Source organism: Pithys albifrons, chromosome 4 (genome assembly GCF_047495875.1).
Source record: "Pithys albifrons albifrons isolate INPA30051 chromosome 4, PitAlb_v1, whole genome shotgun sequence".
In the NCBI taxonomy this organism is placed as follows: Eukaryota; Metazoa; Chordata; class Aves; order Passeriformes; family Thamnophilidae; genus Pithys; species Pithys albifrons.
The window spans coordinates 92,593,846-92,611,620 of NC_092461.1; positions in this window are offsets into that span (position 1 = coordinate 92,593,846).

Below are 17,775 nucleotides of genomic sequence, written 5' to 3' on the forward strand. Positions count from 1 at the left end.
TGAACAGCTATCCCTAATAAAGTCTTTTTAATCAGGAGTGTTTCTCAGATCAACTGAGTTAAATGAGTTTGTGCTTTGTAAACACAAGGGTCGAAGACTCTGACTTAAATAAAACACCACATCTACTCTGAAGTCAGTGAACATTTAAATACATTGACATCCTGGCCCTAAGAGCTAACTTTTATCCTCACGTGTGTAAGAGAAAAGCCCATGTCTCTCCACACTGCCTCCAGTTAATGTACACAAAGTATGTGGTACCGCTTTTTGTGTAGGTGCTTGTGTTTCTGTCTAACAACCTACGGATACAAGTCACAGCCAAGCACTCTCTCAGTGTATTTCAAGGAAATTTGAAAACAAAAAGACAGATGTTTCAAAGATGCGAGTTTCCTGTAGATTTGAAGAAGGTGGCTAAGAAAGGAGAAAGATACAGCTTCCGGAAAGCTTCATCTCGAGGTCATACCTTAGTAGATGCCAAGGACCTCAGTCTTCCATCAGAGCGTGTCTGAGCAGGGAGAGCCCTCTGAAAGCAAGCAGGACTCCTCAGGTTTGGCATTTACAGGACTACCTGTATAATACAAACAGCTCTGCTCCCACTTTGAGATTCATACAAATATGATCACTAGAAAAATCTGTCCTGGGAGTCTGGGCCCTTACAATTCTTAAGTGATTAAGAATCACTTTAGCAAAACATTTTGTGTTTTGGAGGCTATATGCACTAAAGGAGTTGCAATTGAATGTCACAGCATTATAGTTAAACATAAGAATCAGTAAGTAAAATGCCAAATTTCCCCTTGATGGCTATCTTGATTATAACCTTTTATAAATACCTAAATACCTGTATTATACCTAAAGTATAGGTAATAATACAGGTCTAACAGACTGATCTTATATTCATAGGATCACCACCAAGGAAATTAATATGTGCTTCTTAATGTGACCATTGACTTGATAAGACTTTGAAGGCTTACCTCAAATTCACATGTACCTCTTCCTATTTCTCTTGTTGAAGAGAAGGTGAATCTGCCTTCTGCTCAAGTAACAATAATAATCTAAATTCTCAGTACAGACAGACACAGGAGAGAAAGATATTCTTTTTCCTTGACTGTTTCTTATTTGACTACAGAGGTCAGAGCAGCCAGTCATAAAAATTCAGATGTTATTGTGGTTAAAGGCACTATGTAAAAGAGACTGGAAACCTCTTACATTTTTATTATTTTTTCTTTTACTGCATATTTAATGAAGTAAAAAAGAGAAGTTCTTTTCAAAGATGCAAAGTAGATGTACTGGAGTGGTTAATAATTTCTGCCTACTTCTAGCATAATTTGTAAATACTGTGCCCCTGGAATTTCATAGCAAACAGATTTTGTAAAACTTTAAGCCTCCAAATTTCATCTGTTGATTTTGTATCACATGAAATGTATCTGGCAGAGGGAAATCCCATAGCCCACCCAGGGATGTCACACCACCTCCAAAGTTGTACTATATAAGCACAACAGCTGCTGATCCCACTTTGGGGTGGAAACATTCCAGTCTTCTCATGGAAATCCAGCATAGAAAATATACTCCTTCTGTTAAAAGCCAGGGTTTGTCTTTATTTTCTGGATATGATCACAGGATTCATTTTTCCTCACATACTTGTCCAGTTAAAATTTTAATTATTACAAATTCATGTCTGGCTTTTCTGCTTCTAGAGTTTCACAAAGCAAGTCACCACTAGGACAGGAAACTCAGGGTGATCTGTTGAAGAGCTGATAAAAAATGTCTAAATGTGATTACACAGAGAGTCATAAAAGAAGAAAAAAGGGTTCCTCCTTCCAATGCTTCATAGCTGGTGTAAACCTGAGGACTGTTTCAGAAGGCCAGATGTTTCTGCTTGGGTTTTTGACCAAGTGTTCTGCACCTTGACCTCCTTCTTGTCATACTATGGGACAGTGTATATGAGAACTACAGCAACATACCATCTAATAAAATGTTCTGCCAGTGAGCAACACGGAAATCTGGGAGGGACTACTAGGTAAGGCTCAGAGAAAAATTCACTTTAGATTAAAACCCTGGGTTTTTTGGCTTGATGGAAAATTTAATGTGGGATGTTCATGAGAGGAAAATTTAGCTTGTAGTATTTGATTTTTTCTATTTAAGCAGAACCACTATCCATTTATTTAAATGTTAGGGAAAAAAGGAGAGAGAGACAAAGAGAAATTCTTTCCAGTTCCTCTATTCAAACTTTTCTCTCACCTCATCTGAGAGACCTTGAAAGGAAAATGGATTTTAAACAACTCTTTTGTGAAAGTAGTGATTGAAAAACTGGTCTGAATTTCACAGCCATTCTCAGAAGCTCTCTGGACACTTCTGAAAATGAAATTGGATGTTAAGGATATTTCCTATAACAGAATCATCTGATTTTTTTTCTCTAGAGTTATGTGACCTAAATTAATTTGTTTGGCAAGGTTAGATAATGTAGAACTAGTTTTGATGTCAATATTTCTGTTTTCACAAGCCTATATAAACCTACAATCCAAGTACCTTAAATTGCCACTGCAGCATAAATCAAAGGCATTAGGCATGCCCTTCTGAGGATGGTGTATATATTAAATGTCTATACTCATACACTAGATTAAATTTTGTAATTAGTAATATGCAATAGGTTTTGAGAAATATACCCACTAACGAGGGTGCACAGAAGCTTGAAAAATTATATTCCTTATCAATATATTTAAAGACTGTCACTGTGAGAAAAAAAGTCCAGATATAGAAATTTAAAAGAAATCCTGTCTCTACTCTTCCCTGCAAAGAGCAGCCAGTTCACAGCACGGCCAGAACAGCCAGAGTGCCTGAGGTGGCTGATGATCACAGACGAGTGAGTGTCTCTGGCAGGAAACCTGTGCCTGAACAGGGATATTTGAGCCCCAGTCTTGATGTGAGGAGGGACCCAAGTACTCCAGTTACTACTGGTGAGAGAAAAAACAGGGTCCAACAACAGCATTTGACTGGCCCCTGAGGGGTGCTTGCTCCTTGCAAGGAGATTCTCTGTTCTTATTGATGCCTTCATAAAGCTGATGTCTGTATAATCCTTTAGGAATCTCATAGGATGTTGGGAAAATTGCCTTGCTTCCAGTTTCTGGAACTGGTAATACTGTATTCTTTGGCAAAAAGCCTTTTTTTTTTTTTTTGGCCTCCCATGGGCTGAAACAAATGCTGATTCAAGATGCTAGACAAACAGAACCTTTAATATCTATAATTTCTGTGAATTGCTAACACACGCACCAAGGATGGGAATTTTGGAGAGAAGGCTCAGGTAACATCAAACAAGAGCAACAAAGTTGTCCAAATCTGCCCTGCAAACATCCTGTAAAGCACTAAAAGTTGTTTGTAGTAAGTGCCTTGCTGATGGCTGGCTGTGGGACTTTGAGCTCTGCTTCTGTGAAACCTGGCTGGTTTTGATGTAGTTGCTGGGCTTTTCTCATTGGGCTTTTTTATTTTCTCAGGATGGATTCTTTTCCAGGTTCAATAATTTCTTTTAGCTAATCTGCTCTCTAAAATGGTCTGAAAAGCATTAGCCAAAGGCCGTGTAAAGAAGACAGTGCAAGCACTGTGTTTCTATATGCTATTTAGTAAAATGAAGAAAAAGAACTATGTGGCTAGAGCATTCACAGCATTTGAAAAAGTGTTCTCAAAGTACCTTAGTCTTAAGGGATATGGTCCATGGCTACTGTGAACCAGTACCACACTCGACCCACCTTTATCATGGATCTCTGTGTTACAGACATGAATATTTTAAAATTGCCACTCCTCAAGAAATTGAGCACAGCCTGTCCCAGCTTTTATCAGATCACAGTGATAGCATGTCTTTGCTGGATGCAATATGACTCTAGGTTTTAAATTAAGTATACCCACTGTGGGAGATAACTGATAGCAGCCACAGCTTTAGAGAGTGAATGGTGTTTGCCTTTGCAATATTACAGACTTTGTCTGGCTTTTTCAGATTGTGTTGTGAAAGCTAGTGAACATTCACATTTAAAAATACCTTCATTTCTTTGCTGCCTAACTCATTCTCACTGTGTTCTTATTTGTTTGATATCAATTGTATACTTTCCATAGAAAGCTGCATACTTCAGGAGAGAAAGCAAGGTCCAATTACATATTCCTCATAAGAAAAATGTTAGAGTGATAATAGTTCCTATATTTAAATTGTGAAATAGTTTGCATTGTGATATTAAAAAAATCCCCATAACAATGCCAAAGGCAGAACATTTCCAAAGAGTCTCTCCAATAACTCAAGTGTAAAACTGAAGGGTGCTAACCCTTGGCAGTTATCTCAGTCTGGGGTGTACAGAGCCTTGTTTAACTGTAAGGAATAATGACAAATCTGAATACATGTACTCTCTTTACAGTTCTCTCCATGTTGTACAGCACTACGTGTTTGTAGTGAGACTCTTTCTTTTCTCACATAGTTACACTCAAAATACTCCACCACAGTCTGAAACATGTCCCACTTCAGAAAAGGCATTTGCCTTGTGTGGTGGGCAGTGGTGGTGCTATCGGCTCAATCCCAATCTCATCCCACACTAACTGTCTTCTGCTCCCAGGGAACCAAAGTTTTCACTTGTGTCTCTGGAGAACTCTTTTGGCTGCTTTATTCTTCCATCAAGTGCACTGAGCTGTTTCTTACAAAGCCGCAACATGTATTTTGGATAATAATATTAAAGATTGATAAAGATATGGCATTTGAAGTTCTTTGGGTTTTCCCAGCATTAATAGTAGCAGATGGTGGAAATAAATTTGCTATTAATTTACTTTCATGTCAAACACTCAATATAATTAAGCAAAGTGTCATCTAAATTCTGATTACTTACTTTCAAATTAAAATGATGTGTAAAACAGACTCCTAATTATCATGCTAATACCTATGAAATGCTGTTTTCCATTTCTTAGCTTCATAGGCTTTTTAGTATCAGACTTCAAAGTCTCCTGGGAGGAATTATGGGTAGGAAGGTCAGGACTTAAAGCTAGATTTGTTTAATACTATCCTTCATGTGGGAGTGCTTATTTCAGTTGTTAATTCCCTTTGCTAAATTTCACACATGCAACAAAGCATGACTATCAGTGTTATATTTGGGTACTATTTGCTCCAGCTGCACACACACACAAAAGAAAATGGTGTTCTCCCTGATACTAATAGAAATGACGCAAGTGCATCACAGGCGCGATTTAAAAACCTTAACACAGTACATATCTGTGCGTATATTCAGAAAAACCCCTACTTGTGTTAATGTTAATTAAAGCCAAATTAGAAAAGAGAAAAACAAATCTGACTGAGGAAAACATCATCATGCATGCCATTTGCTTTGTAATTGTGCACATACCTAATTACCCTTCCATAGAGATGAAACATCTGAAAGTACTTTCAAGCCCTTTTGCTTATTATCTCTTTAGCAGAGTGGTATTCCTCTACGAGCTATTCCATCCAACCTTATTTTCAATGTTTCAAGCTACTCTTCTCTCTCTCTCTCTCTTTTTTTTTTTTTTTTTTACCTTCTGGGGAAAACTCTGTTTAATCTTTTACAAACTGACCAAGAAAATGTTTCCAGATACTCATTCAGCCATTTTCGCTCCTCTAAGTCACCCAATGCCTCCTATGTCTGTTGCTGGACTTCAAAATAGGATTGTTATATGTGGTTTACAGCCTGTAAACTGGATATAGGATTATCCATTTCAGCTTGATCTTACCTGATAAACTGTGAAATAGTGATAGGAGAAACCTTTTTCCAAGTAATAATTTTCCACATAAGAAATGTACCTTCAGAAATATTGTTGCCTCAAGTAACAGGAGAAAATCACAACTGATGAGTGGGAGGGAGGATGATCCATGCAAAAAAATTCTTATTAACATTTTTGAAAAAGGTTTAAAAATCAACATCAGATGAACAACAAAGAAGAAAATCAAGGAGCAGTGCAAAGATCAGCAAGGCTATCCCCATACTTCATTAGCAGAGGATGCATGTGGCTTTGTAGCACAGAAAAAATAACCCATAGGCAGAAGCTCTGTTCAACAAGGTGAAGGAATAAGGAGATGCCAAGTTTTAACAAATCCAGCCATATAGGACATTGAACTGCATGCAGTGGGAGGCCAAGGACAACCTGTAGATAGTACAAAAGCAGCTCTGGAAAAATTTTCTAGAATGTCTCATACCGTGGTGGGTGATTTGCTTTTATACAGCTGGTCCCTGGGACTCCTGGCAGCTCTACATTCAAAAAGGCAAAAGCACTTAGCTTCTACTTTGGAGATTAAATAATTTAAGTTTTGTCTTTAGCAAAGTTACAACCTCAGTGTACTGTGGTAAAAGCCATGCTGGAGGCTACCAAGTCCCACCATACACCCTGTATATGGTAGTACAGCTTATACAGGGGCACATCAGCAGATGGACGGTTTGGAGCACATCACATCCAAGCATCTTCACTGCCTCCTTCTACTTTTATAAATGATACTCAGCCAAACAAACCAAGTTTATTTTAAACTAATCTATAGTCAAACAAAAATAAAACAAAGCCTTCACTTCTTCAGTGCCATCAAAATGATTCATATAAGGACAATGCTTTTTATTAGAGATGCTAACATTAAATATAAAAAATACTTGCTGGACTCGGGAATGGGACCAAAATACCTCTCTGTCAGAGCAATAGGTCTCCAGGTAATGAAGACCAGTATCACACCTCTGACTTGCCTTTGTGTGGGAGGGCATGCTCAAACAGACCAAACCAATCACATTACTCAGAATGGAGAAGAACATCAGGATCAAAGGTATTACTTAAATGATGTGGAGTGACTGAAATTAATGACTACTTGTAATCAAATGACATTGAAAAGATGGATATGCTTTAGAGAGGTAGATGTGCTTGTGTAAATTCGTGTCATGTGTAAAAAGCTATATAAGTAACTGTGATACAATTGCCCTGCCAACCCATGAGTGGTTCTCTTGACCATTGAATATGAACTGGATGAAAATACAATATATATATTCTTCACCTCCACTGTTTGTCAATGAGATGGAAATGGAAACAGATGTATGACATCATACTTTAATTGAAAACATATCAGTACTTGCCTTGAAGGAACTTTTTTGCTTAGTAAATATAGGAGTATCACAACATCTCATGATAAAAGATGACAGTTCCATTATGTGGCTGCTGAGAAAGAAAACAGGACAGAAAAAAATAACATCTCTGTGAGATAAGAAGCATCCTTGTTTGTGAATATTGTGTTCTGTCTGGTTATTATATTCATTCTGTGGGTTGAGGGGATTGATTAAGAAATTCAGGCAAAACTTGTTGCGGCAATTTAGGAAAGAACAAAATGTGCCAGGCCACTCTGCAGTTCAGCTGTGGGGAACAGCTCTCTAATGCAAAGCTGGCAGGATAGAAGTGTTTGCTCTGAAGTTCAGTGCAAATCTGGTCATCTTAAGCTGAATTCTGATCACTGAACTTCAGATCACCTTCGGTCTTGTGGGTTCATATGTATCCTTGGCTCCGCAGCAGGGCTGGATTGATGCAGTAGGGGAAGGTGAAAGGAAGAAATGAGTTAATTTCTCCTTACGGAAAGGACATGGGGATAGGAAGAATGAGTGGTGGCCTGAAATACAGACAACTGAAGCACCAGAACTTAGAACTGCAAATGAGCAAACTCAATCAGGATCATCAGCAGTCGTCATGCATTGAGGCATGGTCTTAAGTATTTGCTCAGACATAAAAAACTGTCATTGTCTGGAATAAATTATTGTCTGTAAAGAATAAAAAATGGGGAATCTCTTTAGAAACATAGTAATGTAAATCTCTAAATAGAGTGGGAGCAGGGGAAATAATACACCATGGGGAAAATGGGGGAAGAGAATATGAAGAAAAGGTCATGGTCAAGGTTTTACTCAGTGTCTTGCCTTTTAAAATTGTGAGTGGAATTTAAAATTATTTATAAGCACACACAGTTTTTCTTGAAAGGGTTTGAGAAGAAAAGAGGTTTGGGGGAAAAAATTGAGGAAAGAGAATTTAAAGGAATGTGTAATCAGAGAAGACATGTCACACGTAACAGAGAGCAGAGAGGGCAAAGCATGAGGATTTCAGTGGGATAATATTATGAGTGAGAACAACTCATGTGTACACCAGCTGGGATTCAGCACCTTTACAAGGTAGGTCACCTCTGTTTTTTGATACTTTACTTGGATTTGGGGAGCAAAGATATGGAAAACTTTAAATTTCTTTAATTTTTATGTTCTATAACTCAAAAGACACTTTATCAGATACCTTCTAGTCAAGTGAGACATAAGACAATGGAGCCATCACAGAATGTAAACACTAAAACAGATTATCTCAGACACTGGTGTTCAGGAGGATTTTTGAGCTTTAACATGATTCTCCTTTTATGGCTATTATAAATACTAAATGATTGCCATATTATTTAATTCTGTTGGTTAACATACTTTATAGCTGTCTATAATATTTGATTTGCCACTAAATATTATTTAGAATTCAGTATTACACAGAAAGAAGCAGATTACTTAGCAGAACAACAGCTTATGTATTTAAATCTCTTAGACACAAAAATAACTTCTAAAGTTTTGAAAGGACAAAATACATGCAAGCTAAAAGCTGAAGGATGTCCATTTACTGAAAAGTAAAATTTTCATGTAATAATGTGCTTGTAAGAATCAAGGTAAGACTTAAAGTAACTGGAAAGAAAGGAAAGAAGGGGAACTACTATATGAGAAAACTATTTTAATAAACCAATAGGCTGTTCATACAAATAGCATCCTAAAAACGTAGGCTGATGTTTTCTCTTGGAAGTGAACAGTGACGTGAAATATTGGTAAAAACCCTATTAGTCATTTTTTGTTTATCAGAGCTTCTTCCAACATACTGTTAAATTGCATCTAATGATCTCTATTGGAAAAGAATAGTTCTGAACAAAAAAAATACCCAGAATATGGAATAATACTGATCCAGAAAATAGAAAAAAATCACCACCAGGTATTTCACAAAAATATGCAAATATAAGCTATTTTTAGTATCTGGAAAGATTTAGATGCAATTATCTATGATAAAATAGGGAAGGTACATCCTATTTCTATGCCATAAAAACAAACCAGACCAAACCAAACCAAAAAAACCAGAAAGGGAAAAACCTGCCCAAGAGGTCTCTGATTCTTTTTTTTTTTTCAATTTCATGAACACCCACCTAAAATTTATTTAATTTGTCTTTAAGCTGCAGCCCTGGAAAAGGTAGAATAAATTTCCAACATTCAGAAGAGGATTTTTATAATGTGCTAGGGCTACAATAAATTGATTCATGTCATAGCTTACTGGGCATAATGAGCAGTTTCTAAAGTAAAGAATAAAATGCCACTTTATCACAATTCAGAAGCAAATCCTCACAAGATGGACAATCAAAGATTCACTCCAAGAGAAGTATAACAATTTATATCAGCCTGGGAAAACTCCTGTAATGCCTTTCATGTCTAGGGAGAGATTAGATTTATTCTAGGAGTTCTCTGAATATCTGGGAGTGTTCAAGGCCGACTTGGATGGGGCTCTGAGCAACCTGGTCTAGTGGAATGTGTCCCTGCCCAAGGCATGGGTGTTGTAACTGGATGATCTTTAATGTTCCTCCCAACCCAAGACATTCTATGATTCTACAATTCTATGATTAAATTAAGGAAAATATAATTTTCCTGTATGTGATGGAAATAGCAAGAAGGAAAACATGTTCTATTCACAGATCTCAGGAAAAAAAAAAAGAAAAAGATCACTTTTTTTAAAAAAAGATCATGTTTAAAACATTTTCTTAGCATTTTCCAGAACATCAACATCTTTCATACAGTACAAGAAAATCTGTGTTTACTTCCTAGCAGATGTTACATATTCAAAACAGGATCAAAAATATTGTTTAGATATTAATTTTCATACAGAAAAAATTGCAGTCAGATACAGGCTGTAATAAAGTCCAAGGAAATAACACTTTTTTGTTTTTTGTTCCAACATGAATGCACCTTTTTCAGTTTCCCCCAAGGCTAAAGGTTTATCCTTTTTTGCCATCCTTATTATTACACCCTGATGTTCTAAAGGTGGAACAGTCCTCAGGGTAACACCACCACTTATTAAGCCCATGACAGGTACAGACTCTTACAGATAACCCTGGGGCTCGTGGTTTACCCTGATACTCATCTGAGGTTGTCCTGCTGCAGTGACCTTGTGCTCACTGCAGGCTCAGGGAGGAAGAACTCCCTCGCTGGAGACTGTGGTGGAAAGACTTCTCATTAAGAATAAAGTTTTGCCATCTGTCACAAGCCTTTTGTAAACAGCTGAACAAAATGCCTTGTCTTCCCCACATCCTGAGCACTTCCAGTACAAGTCAGGTAATGGCTAATGACAGTCAGGGAAAAAAATAGGCAAAGGGTCATGTCAGTCTTACAAAGTGCTAAACAAGAAACAGAAAAGAGTGCAAGCAGAACTCATCTCAGCAGCTCCCCTTTTCCTTGCTCACTACGTACTTTTGGGTAACTTGGTGGCAGTATCAAGCACATGTGCTGTACCATGAATAGTCTGTGAATAATACACAGCTCCCCAGCTCAGTGTAGGTGGCTTCTGCATGAGCCATGTGTGCAACTCTTCAGTGCAGGTCTGTCAGCTTCTATAGCGCTCATTTTTTTTCTTTTTTTCCCCCCTTTTTAAATTTTGAGTATAAACACAACTAATTTACACAATTCAAGGGAACATGTTATAGTTTGAGAAATAAAAATGTAGTGCAAAGACACTGAGGTGGGTGACAGTCATTCAGCCCTTAGTACTTGCACTTCATGCAATTTCATGAGCATCTCAAAGTCTTTCTATGTGCTGGCTCTCAGGTCTGTGCGGTGGGAAGTGAGCTAATGGTGCAGAGGGGTGGCAGGCTGAGGGGACAGTTACGGTACCTGAGGATCCTGGAGTGGGGAAAAGGCAGAGGAGATTGTTCTGCACTGGGGAGGCAGTGAGGTGGAGGGGGTGAGGGGCAGAGCAGGGCTTGTTATGGACATCAAAGAGAAAGGCCAGAAAACTAAACGCCTTAATAAAACAGCAGAGCTCTCCTCGTCTTGGGCTGTAGGGAATGCCTAGGGCCTTTTGTTGAGGCTGGGGCAGCAGAAGAAAGTCTCCTAGTCTGTAGTAGATGAGTGATCACTGAGGATCTGTGTCACCAGGTTAAGGAGGAGATCAGCAGACTGCAGTGTCAGGGATGGTGAGAGAGAGTGACTAGATCTTCTCTGAGACACTGCATCTTCAAGACCCTGAAGTAAGACACTTGGAATAGTGTGTGACTGAAATAGAGTGGGTGGATGGGGGTTTCTTCACCTGTTTGTCTGATGCAAAACAAAATGTTTTCCTGTTGCCGGTAACATGGATGAAGTACTTGTTGGATGGAAGGAATGGGAAGAACTGGGGAAGAAACTACAAAGAATGTTGCAATTTACCTTGCCAATATTCCTTGGTGAAAAAAGAATTTTCCCTGCACTCAAAATGAGGTAAAGATTCACAGTAGCCTTGTATAGGTTTGGTTTTGTTGACAGTTAATGCAGCATGAAAGGTAAGCATCTAATCTCTGAGTATTCTTACTGCTGAATGTGCAGAACTTTGATTCTCGTGAGTGAATTTCAGCATGCACTGCAGGCTTTTGGTAGATGCCTCTTCTGCCTGGTTCTTTCATCCAAAGCTATTTGCAGAATGTCCTGTAAGGCTCACTGGTGCAGAGATTGCTTTTGCTCTCATTCTCTAAACATCCCTGCCTCAGTATTTGACTTCTTTAAATGATTCTATGCATGACTGGAAATGTAAATAAAAATTAAAACTAAATAACTTGCTTCAAAACACTTTAGCATGTGAGATTTAAGAGTTATGTGTTTGGAAATGACAGATAGAATTATGTTGTATGTGTTTTTCCAAATGGTTACACTTATGTACCTTTTCATATTTTTATGTTTTCTCCATTTCATGGTGTTTTTCTTATGCAAACTCATTTTCACTTTTTCTGTTTTATCTAGTGAGTCAATTTTAACTATTGAAATATTAACTCAATGTCCAAAGAGAATGTTTTTTAAAATTATTATGCAGAAGAAGGAAGCTGAACTCTAGCTTGAGGTACAAAGCAGATCTCACTGCCTTCAGTCTGAAGAGGTATTACAAGTTCCTGTTCAGTACACTGCAGTTTCCTAATCTGGTATACTTTTGTTTATTTACCATTGGGATTTTTTTTCCTTGTCAATAGTTTTCCCTTCTGAATTTCTTTCCCATCAACTATTATTCAGTCTTATATCTCTGTAGGAAACACCTTTCTTGTTAACAAGGTTTTCTTAATGCTAATGTGATATGAAGTCTTTTTGAGCTGCTTCTTGAGCCATATTAAACAGAAAGCCCATTTCCCCCTTTCAAATTACAGTTATTTTTGTTTTTATTCTGTTGCATGTGGTGTCTGTCCAGGCTGTTTGCTGCTGTGGGTGACAGGGGAAAAACAATATAGTCACCTGTGATGGCAACTCCAAACTGAATGGCACAGGGCACTTTGTGGCCACTGCATCACAACATGTTCAAACCTTTCTTTCAACTTCAACTATAACATGCAGTGAAGCAGTTCATCAAATTGTCCAGAGAAGTTGTTGTCTACTACAGAAACTTTGTACAGCAATATCCACTGACAGTACAAGAAAAAACAAAAAGCAAAACACCATTTTAAAAAGGAATCTGTATTTTGACAGAAATTAGAGAGTTTTTCATAACCTTTCCTAGGAAAGGAAGTATCACCCAACACAAGAAGGCTGCTGTATGAGCACTGGATATGCTGTGTCATGTTCCTCTTTCCCCTGCAGTCCCAAGACTCAGCAGACATTTGTCTTTGAGAACTTAGCATTGGGAATGGGGTTTTCCTCATACAAATTATAATTCTGTTTTATACTTCCTCCTAGCTGAAACCACTGACAGCTCCAAATGGGAAGGCTAGAAGGTTATTAATTGTCCTACCTGTGCTTAGCAAGGTACTGGGTGTGAAAGAGCAGCAAAGAGCAGGGAAGTGTGGCATTATCATACAGATAAAAAAAGGCTGCCAGCTCATAGTGTCAGTAACTAGACCACTGATTTAAGACTTCATCAAATACTGGGAATCTCTTTCACTGCTTAAGGCTTTGGGTCAGGCTTATCCTTCAGAGATTACTAAGTATCATATAACTTGTGCAACAACCCTTCCTGATCAAATCCATTATAAATATATGTGTAGTGGATGTGGTTGTGTGCATATATATATGTGTGTGTGTACAAATAAAATCACCCACTGATAATAATTCAACTTGTTAAGCTTGGTTTTTTAAAATTAGCATGAAGAAATGTGTCAGGAGATTATTACCCTATTTATTTTTGGGTTTGGGAGTTATTTTTCTATGGTGTGGAACAATATCCTATACAGGCCATACAGAAACTACTGCTAATACAGAATATAAGTGTAAAATATGGTTTTAAGTATTCCAGATGCCATTCCCACATACTTTTTCTTTTGTGTGTGTGTGTGTGTTTATACATGTACGCCCTCTGGAATGAATGCCTATTATCATGTCTCCTTTTAGAGCTTCTGCTTCAAAAACATAATGCATAATCAGTTTGATTATGTGACAAGCTGTTTCATCCTTTTTTCTCTTTTCTTTTTTTTTCCCAAGCAATTTTCTAGGTCATGTTTGTGTTAGGTCTTCCTTACAAAAAAAAAAAAAAAAAAGAAAAGAAAATCTGAGAGATTTTCTGTGGAATTTCTTTCAGCCAGCAATTACAGTCATTGTTTGGAGAACTAATTTTGAATGCTATTGCTAAATAATTAATTTTTTCTTTAGAAAATCAGAAATCCATTTTGGCAGTCAGGATGTAAGTTATTCATAAAATACTTAAAATACACCCTTCAAGAAAAATGGAAATAGCTATAGTTAAGACTTGTTCAGTTCAACTTCTTTCACCAGCATCATTCAGCTTTCAGTCCTCAGTGAGATGAATTAAAGGAGAAATTGTTTCTAAAAACTTATTCTAAACATTTTAAATTAAATCTATTCAAGTGACAATATCTTCTCTTTTTTATCCCAGCAAACCCATAAGTTAGTATTCCTTTGCTCATGCACTGAAATGCCTTTCAAAGCACATCCTACAGACAGCAAAAAGGAGAAGGCTGGATCTGTGCTCAAGAGGTCAAACACAAGAGTTTTTCCTAGCTGTTGTACAGGGTATCCTCTGTGAAGCTGGGAAGTAATTTAAACTCATCTTTATGGTTTTGGTCACTACTGTTTATTATTTATTTTCACAGTGCTCCAGCTGAGATCCCTCAGATGACACCTTGGCCCGAACAAACCGTCACAAGCACCCCAGTGCTGGAGCCTGATTTCCAAGTTTCAATCCAAGCCTCTCAATCCAGGCTGTAGGCAATGGATGATGGGTGTGGTTCGCCATTCTCCTGGATGTTATTCTTTGTCTTCTACAACAGTCACTTCATCACTGAAGATGTGGATGCTTGAGAGATTTGAGGCTGTTCAACCTGGGGAAGAGAAGTTTGTGGGGTGACCTTAGAGCAGCCTTCTGATACCCAGAGGGGGATATCTACAGAAAAGAGGGGGAGTGTAGTGATAGGATGATCAGGGATAGCTTCAAACTGAAAGAGAGTAGGTTTAAGTTACATATTAGTAAGAAATTCTTTACTGTGATGGTGGTGAGGCACTGAAAAAGGTTGCCCAGAGAAGCTGTGACTGCTCCATTCCTGAAAATGTTCAAATTCCAGTTGGATGGACCCTGAGCAACCTGGACCAGTGGAAGTTATCCCTGCCCATGGTAGGGAGGTTGGAAGTAGATGACTTTTAAGATCCCTTCCAACCCAAACCATTCTATGAGTCTGTGATTTTATTATGAATGCTGATCTGTGGAGAAATTGTCACCCAGAAAATGAACATAATAATACACCTCTGCCTAACAGTTATCTTGAAAAGAAAACTCATAATTTTTTTCCTGAGACATTCAGGTGCTGTGGCAGTAGAAGTTACAAAAAAAAAAGAAGGCTATTAGGAAAAAGATAATTTTGGGCTAAGACTATTGCACAGCAAATTAGGCCTAGGGCCATGATATAACAAATGAGGAGAAATTAAAATACTGAATAGTTGTCTCATTCACCAGGCACAATTTGTCCAGGTTGCTACTGAAGGCAAGCAACCTACAGTAAAAATAGCAAGCAGTAACTTGTATATGAGGCAACTGCATTAGGGATTATTACTTCATAAGGCAAGTATACAATGAGGACACATAAAAATGGGCTAAATTCAAAAACTTACAAGAAGAACAAGGTCCGCCAACCCTTGAGTACTTGGCTTGGCTCACTCAGCAACTTTTGAATGTTGTATAGAATTAAACTACATGTAATTAAACTTTGAAGCCTAACATCTGATTGCTGCTTTTCATAGTGCCATGTATGGCTCCTGGCTATTAAAATATACTCTTCCACGTCCACAAGACTCCATGCAATAACAGAAAACACAAAACTTTGATTAACCTAGAAAAGACTAGATATCTTCTCAACATGCATTCAAATAACAATACATGCAATGTATAGCCAACACTGTATTTTCCTCAGAAACCAGGAAAAGAAAGATGAAGCTAAACATACTGTATAATACTTTGGAATCATTCTGCAGGAAGTGAAAACATATTTGAAACATTATTATATTTTCATCTCAATGTTTAGACATTCAATACTATATATAACTTTTTCACTAGTGTTGTATTTTCTCAGTCTCTATCATAAAGTGGTAGGCATAACCGAGGTGGGTAGGGAGCACGTGAAAAGCACTAAGCCACCTCTGTCTGCAAAACCTGTCTTCTAGACGAGTTTACCCTCAAAATTACTATTTTGCTACTGTTTTACTATTGGAACAGAAGTTGTTCCAATGTCAGAATAACCGAAGTTATTCCAATATCTACCTAATTGGCAAATTTATTTTAAGCTCAAGAAATCTTTTGTCTCTGTAATGGTTTGACCCATGGCTTCCTCAGTAACCATTGTATCTAAGGAAGTTACAAGTATTCCACACGTGTCTTCCACGTAGCGGGGGGGTGGGGGGGTGGTTTTGTTGTGGCTTCCCTTCCTTGGCTGAGGAGCTGGAGGGAGGTGGTTGAAGTCTGGTCCCTCCGGTCCCTGGTGGTTCTCCTGTCCTGGGTGAGATTGTTTCATTCTTGTTCCCCTTCCTTGAGGTTTTTTAATTGTGTTTGTTTTGATTCATTCGGTTTCTTTGGGTTGCGTTGGTGTCTTCCCTATTTTATGGCTAATCAATCCCCTTTTCTCCCTTCCCCTCTCCTCTGGGGGGTGGGATCCTATGTATTGTGTATACAGTGTGGTTTGTAAATGTTAGTAAATATAATTTATTCTTTTTATTCAGTTCAGTTTCTTTAGAGTGCGTTTCTTTTCAGTTTTTTTCCCTTTCCTTTGCTGGAAAGGTTCTGGGAGGGGGGAAGAGGGGCCAGTCCAGGGTTGGCAACAGCTAGGCCAAACCTGCGACAGTCTCTTATGGGAGTTTGTTGATCTAAGCCCATTGGCAGAACCAAATTCGGACATGTAAAAGATGTAAGCAAAGCTATGGAGGGACTTTTGAAGTCTGTTTAAGCACCACAACAACTGTTTCTGATGTTCAGTGAACTGAGTTCTTCCTATGCCTCAAAAATTACACCAAAAGGGGGAGAAAGATGAAGATTATTTTTACATATGTATTTCTGAAAAGTGAAGAAGCTATTTTCTAGGACTATTAAGGAAAACAGCAAGGACAGATTTTAATTCAGTAAGGACATTAGCTATAAATGAAGACTGGCAGTTGGTGACTAGTCCAGAGTATGTACTTTTCCATCCTTGTAACATCACTGACCATCACCATGACATCCACATAATGCACGTTTGTAGTAGTTTTGGCTTTAGTCAGCATAGGTCCCCATTTAGGCCCCAGTTATTAGCAGGCCTCAAAGGTAGTGACACAGATTAGAGGGGACAGGTATCATCTGACTTAAGCAGCCAAAGAGGTATTTCATATCATCTGACATCATCAGGAAGTGTCGGGGAGTATAACAAGCAAGGTGGGAGGAGTCTCTGCTCTCTTCGGTCCATGCTTTCTGACCAGGACGGTTCCCGCTCCCTGACTGCTGATATCAGGCCCTGCTGCCGGTCGGCACGTCTGTTTAGCTGGGGACGAGAGCACATTCCTGTTAATTCCTCTTTCCCTCTTGCTGGGAGGTTTCCTTTGGGGAGGGGGTTTGGTTGGTCTGGAGTTTCACCTGTTAGCTGGGGCGACCTCGGTGAGCCTGTTGTTGTTTTCTGTCACTATGTGCTATTTCATATTCTGTGTTAAGCTCTCCTCGGTATAAATATAAAAACCTCACTGTGTCTAAAGCCTCGTTTCTGCTGTTTTCCCTCACTCTCCTGCTCTGGGAGTGGACTTTTTGACTGGGTACCAGGCAGTTGATATTTTGCCAGCTCAAACTATAACAACGTTTCTAAAACGCATGTTGGTTCTGTTATAATTATCCAATATTCTAAACTTCTCTTATACTATCCTCCAGACATTTCAGTTTTTAAGAGAATTAACAAAAACTTTCTTGGGTTAGACTCAAGGCTCAGCGTCTCCTGTGAACAAGGATGTGGTCAGATGTAACACTTACAAAAAGTAAGCAATGAGGCTTGTCTAGGTTGATCTGTCCCAACACAAATCC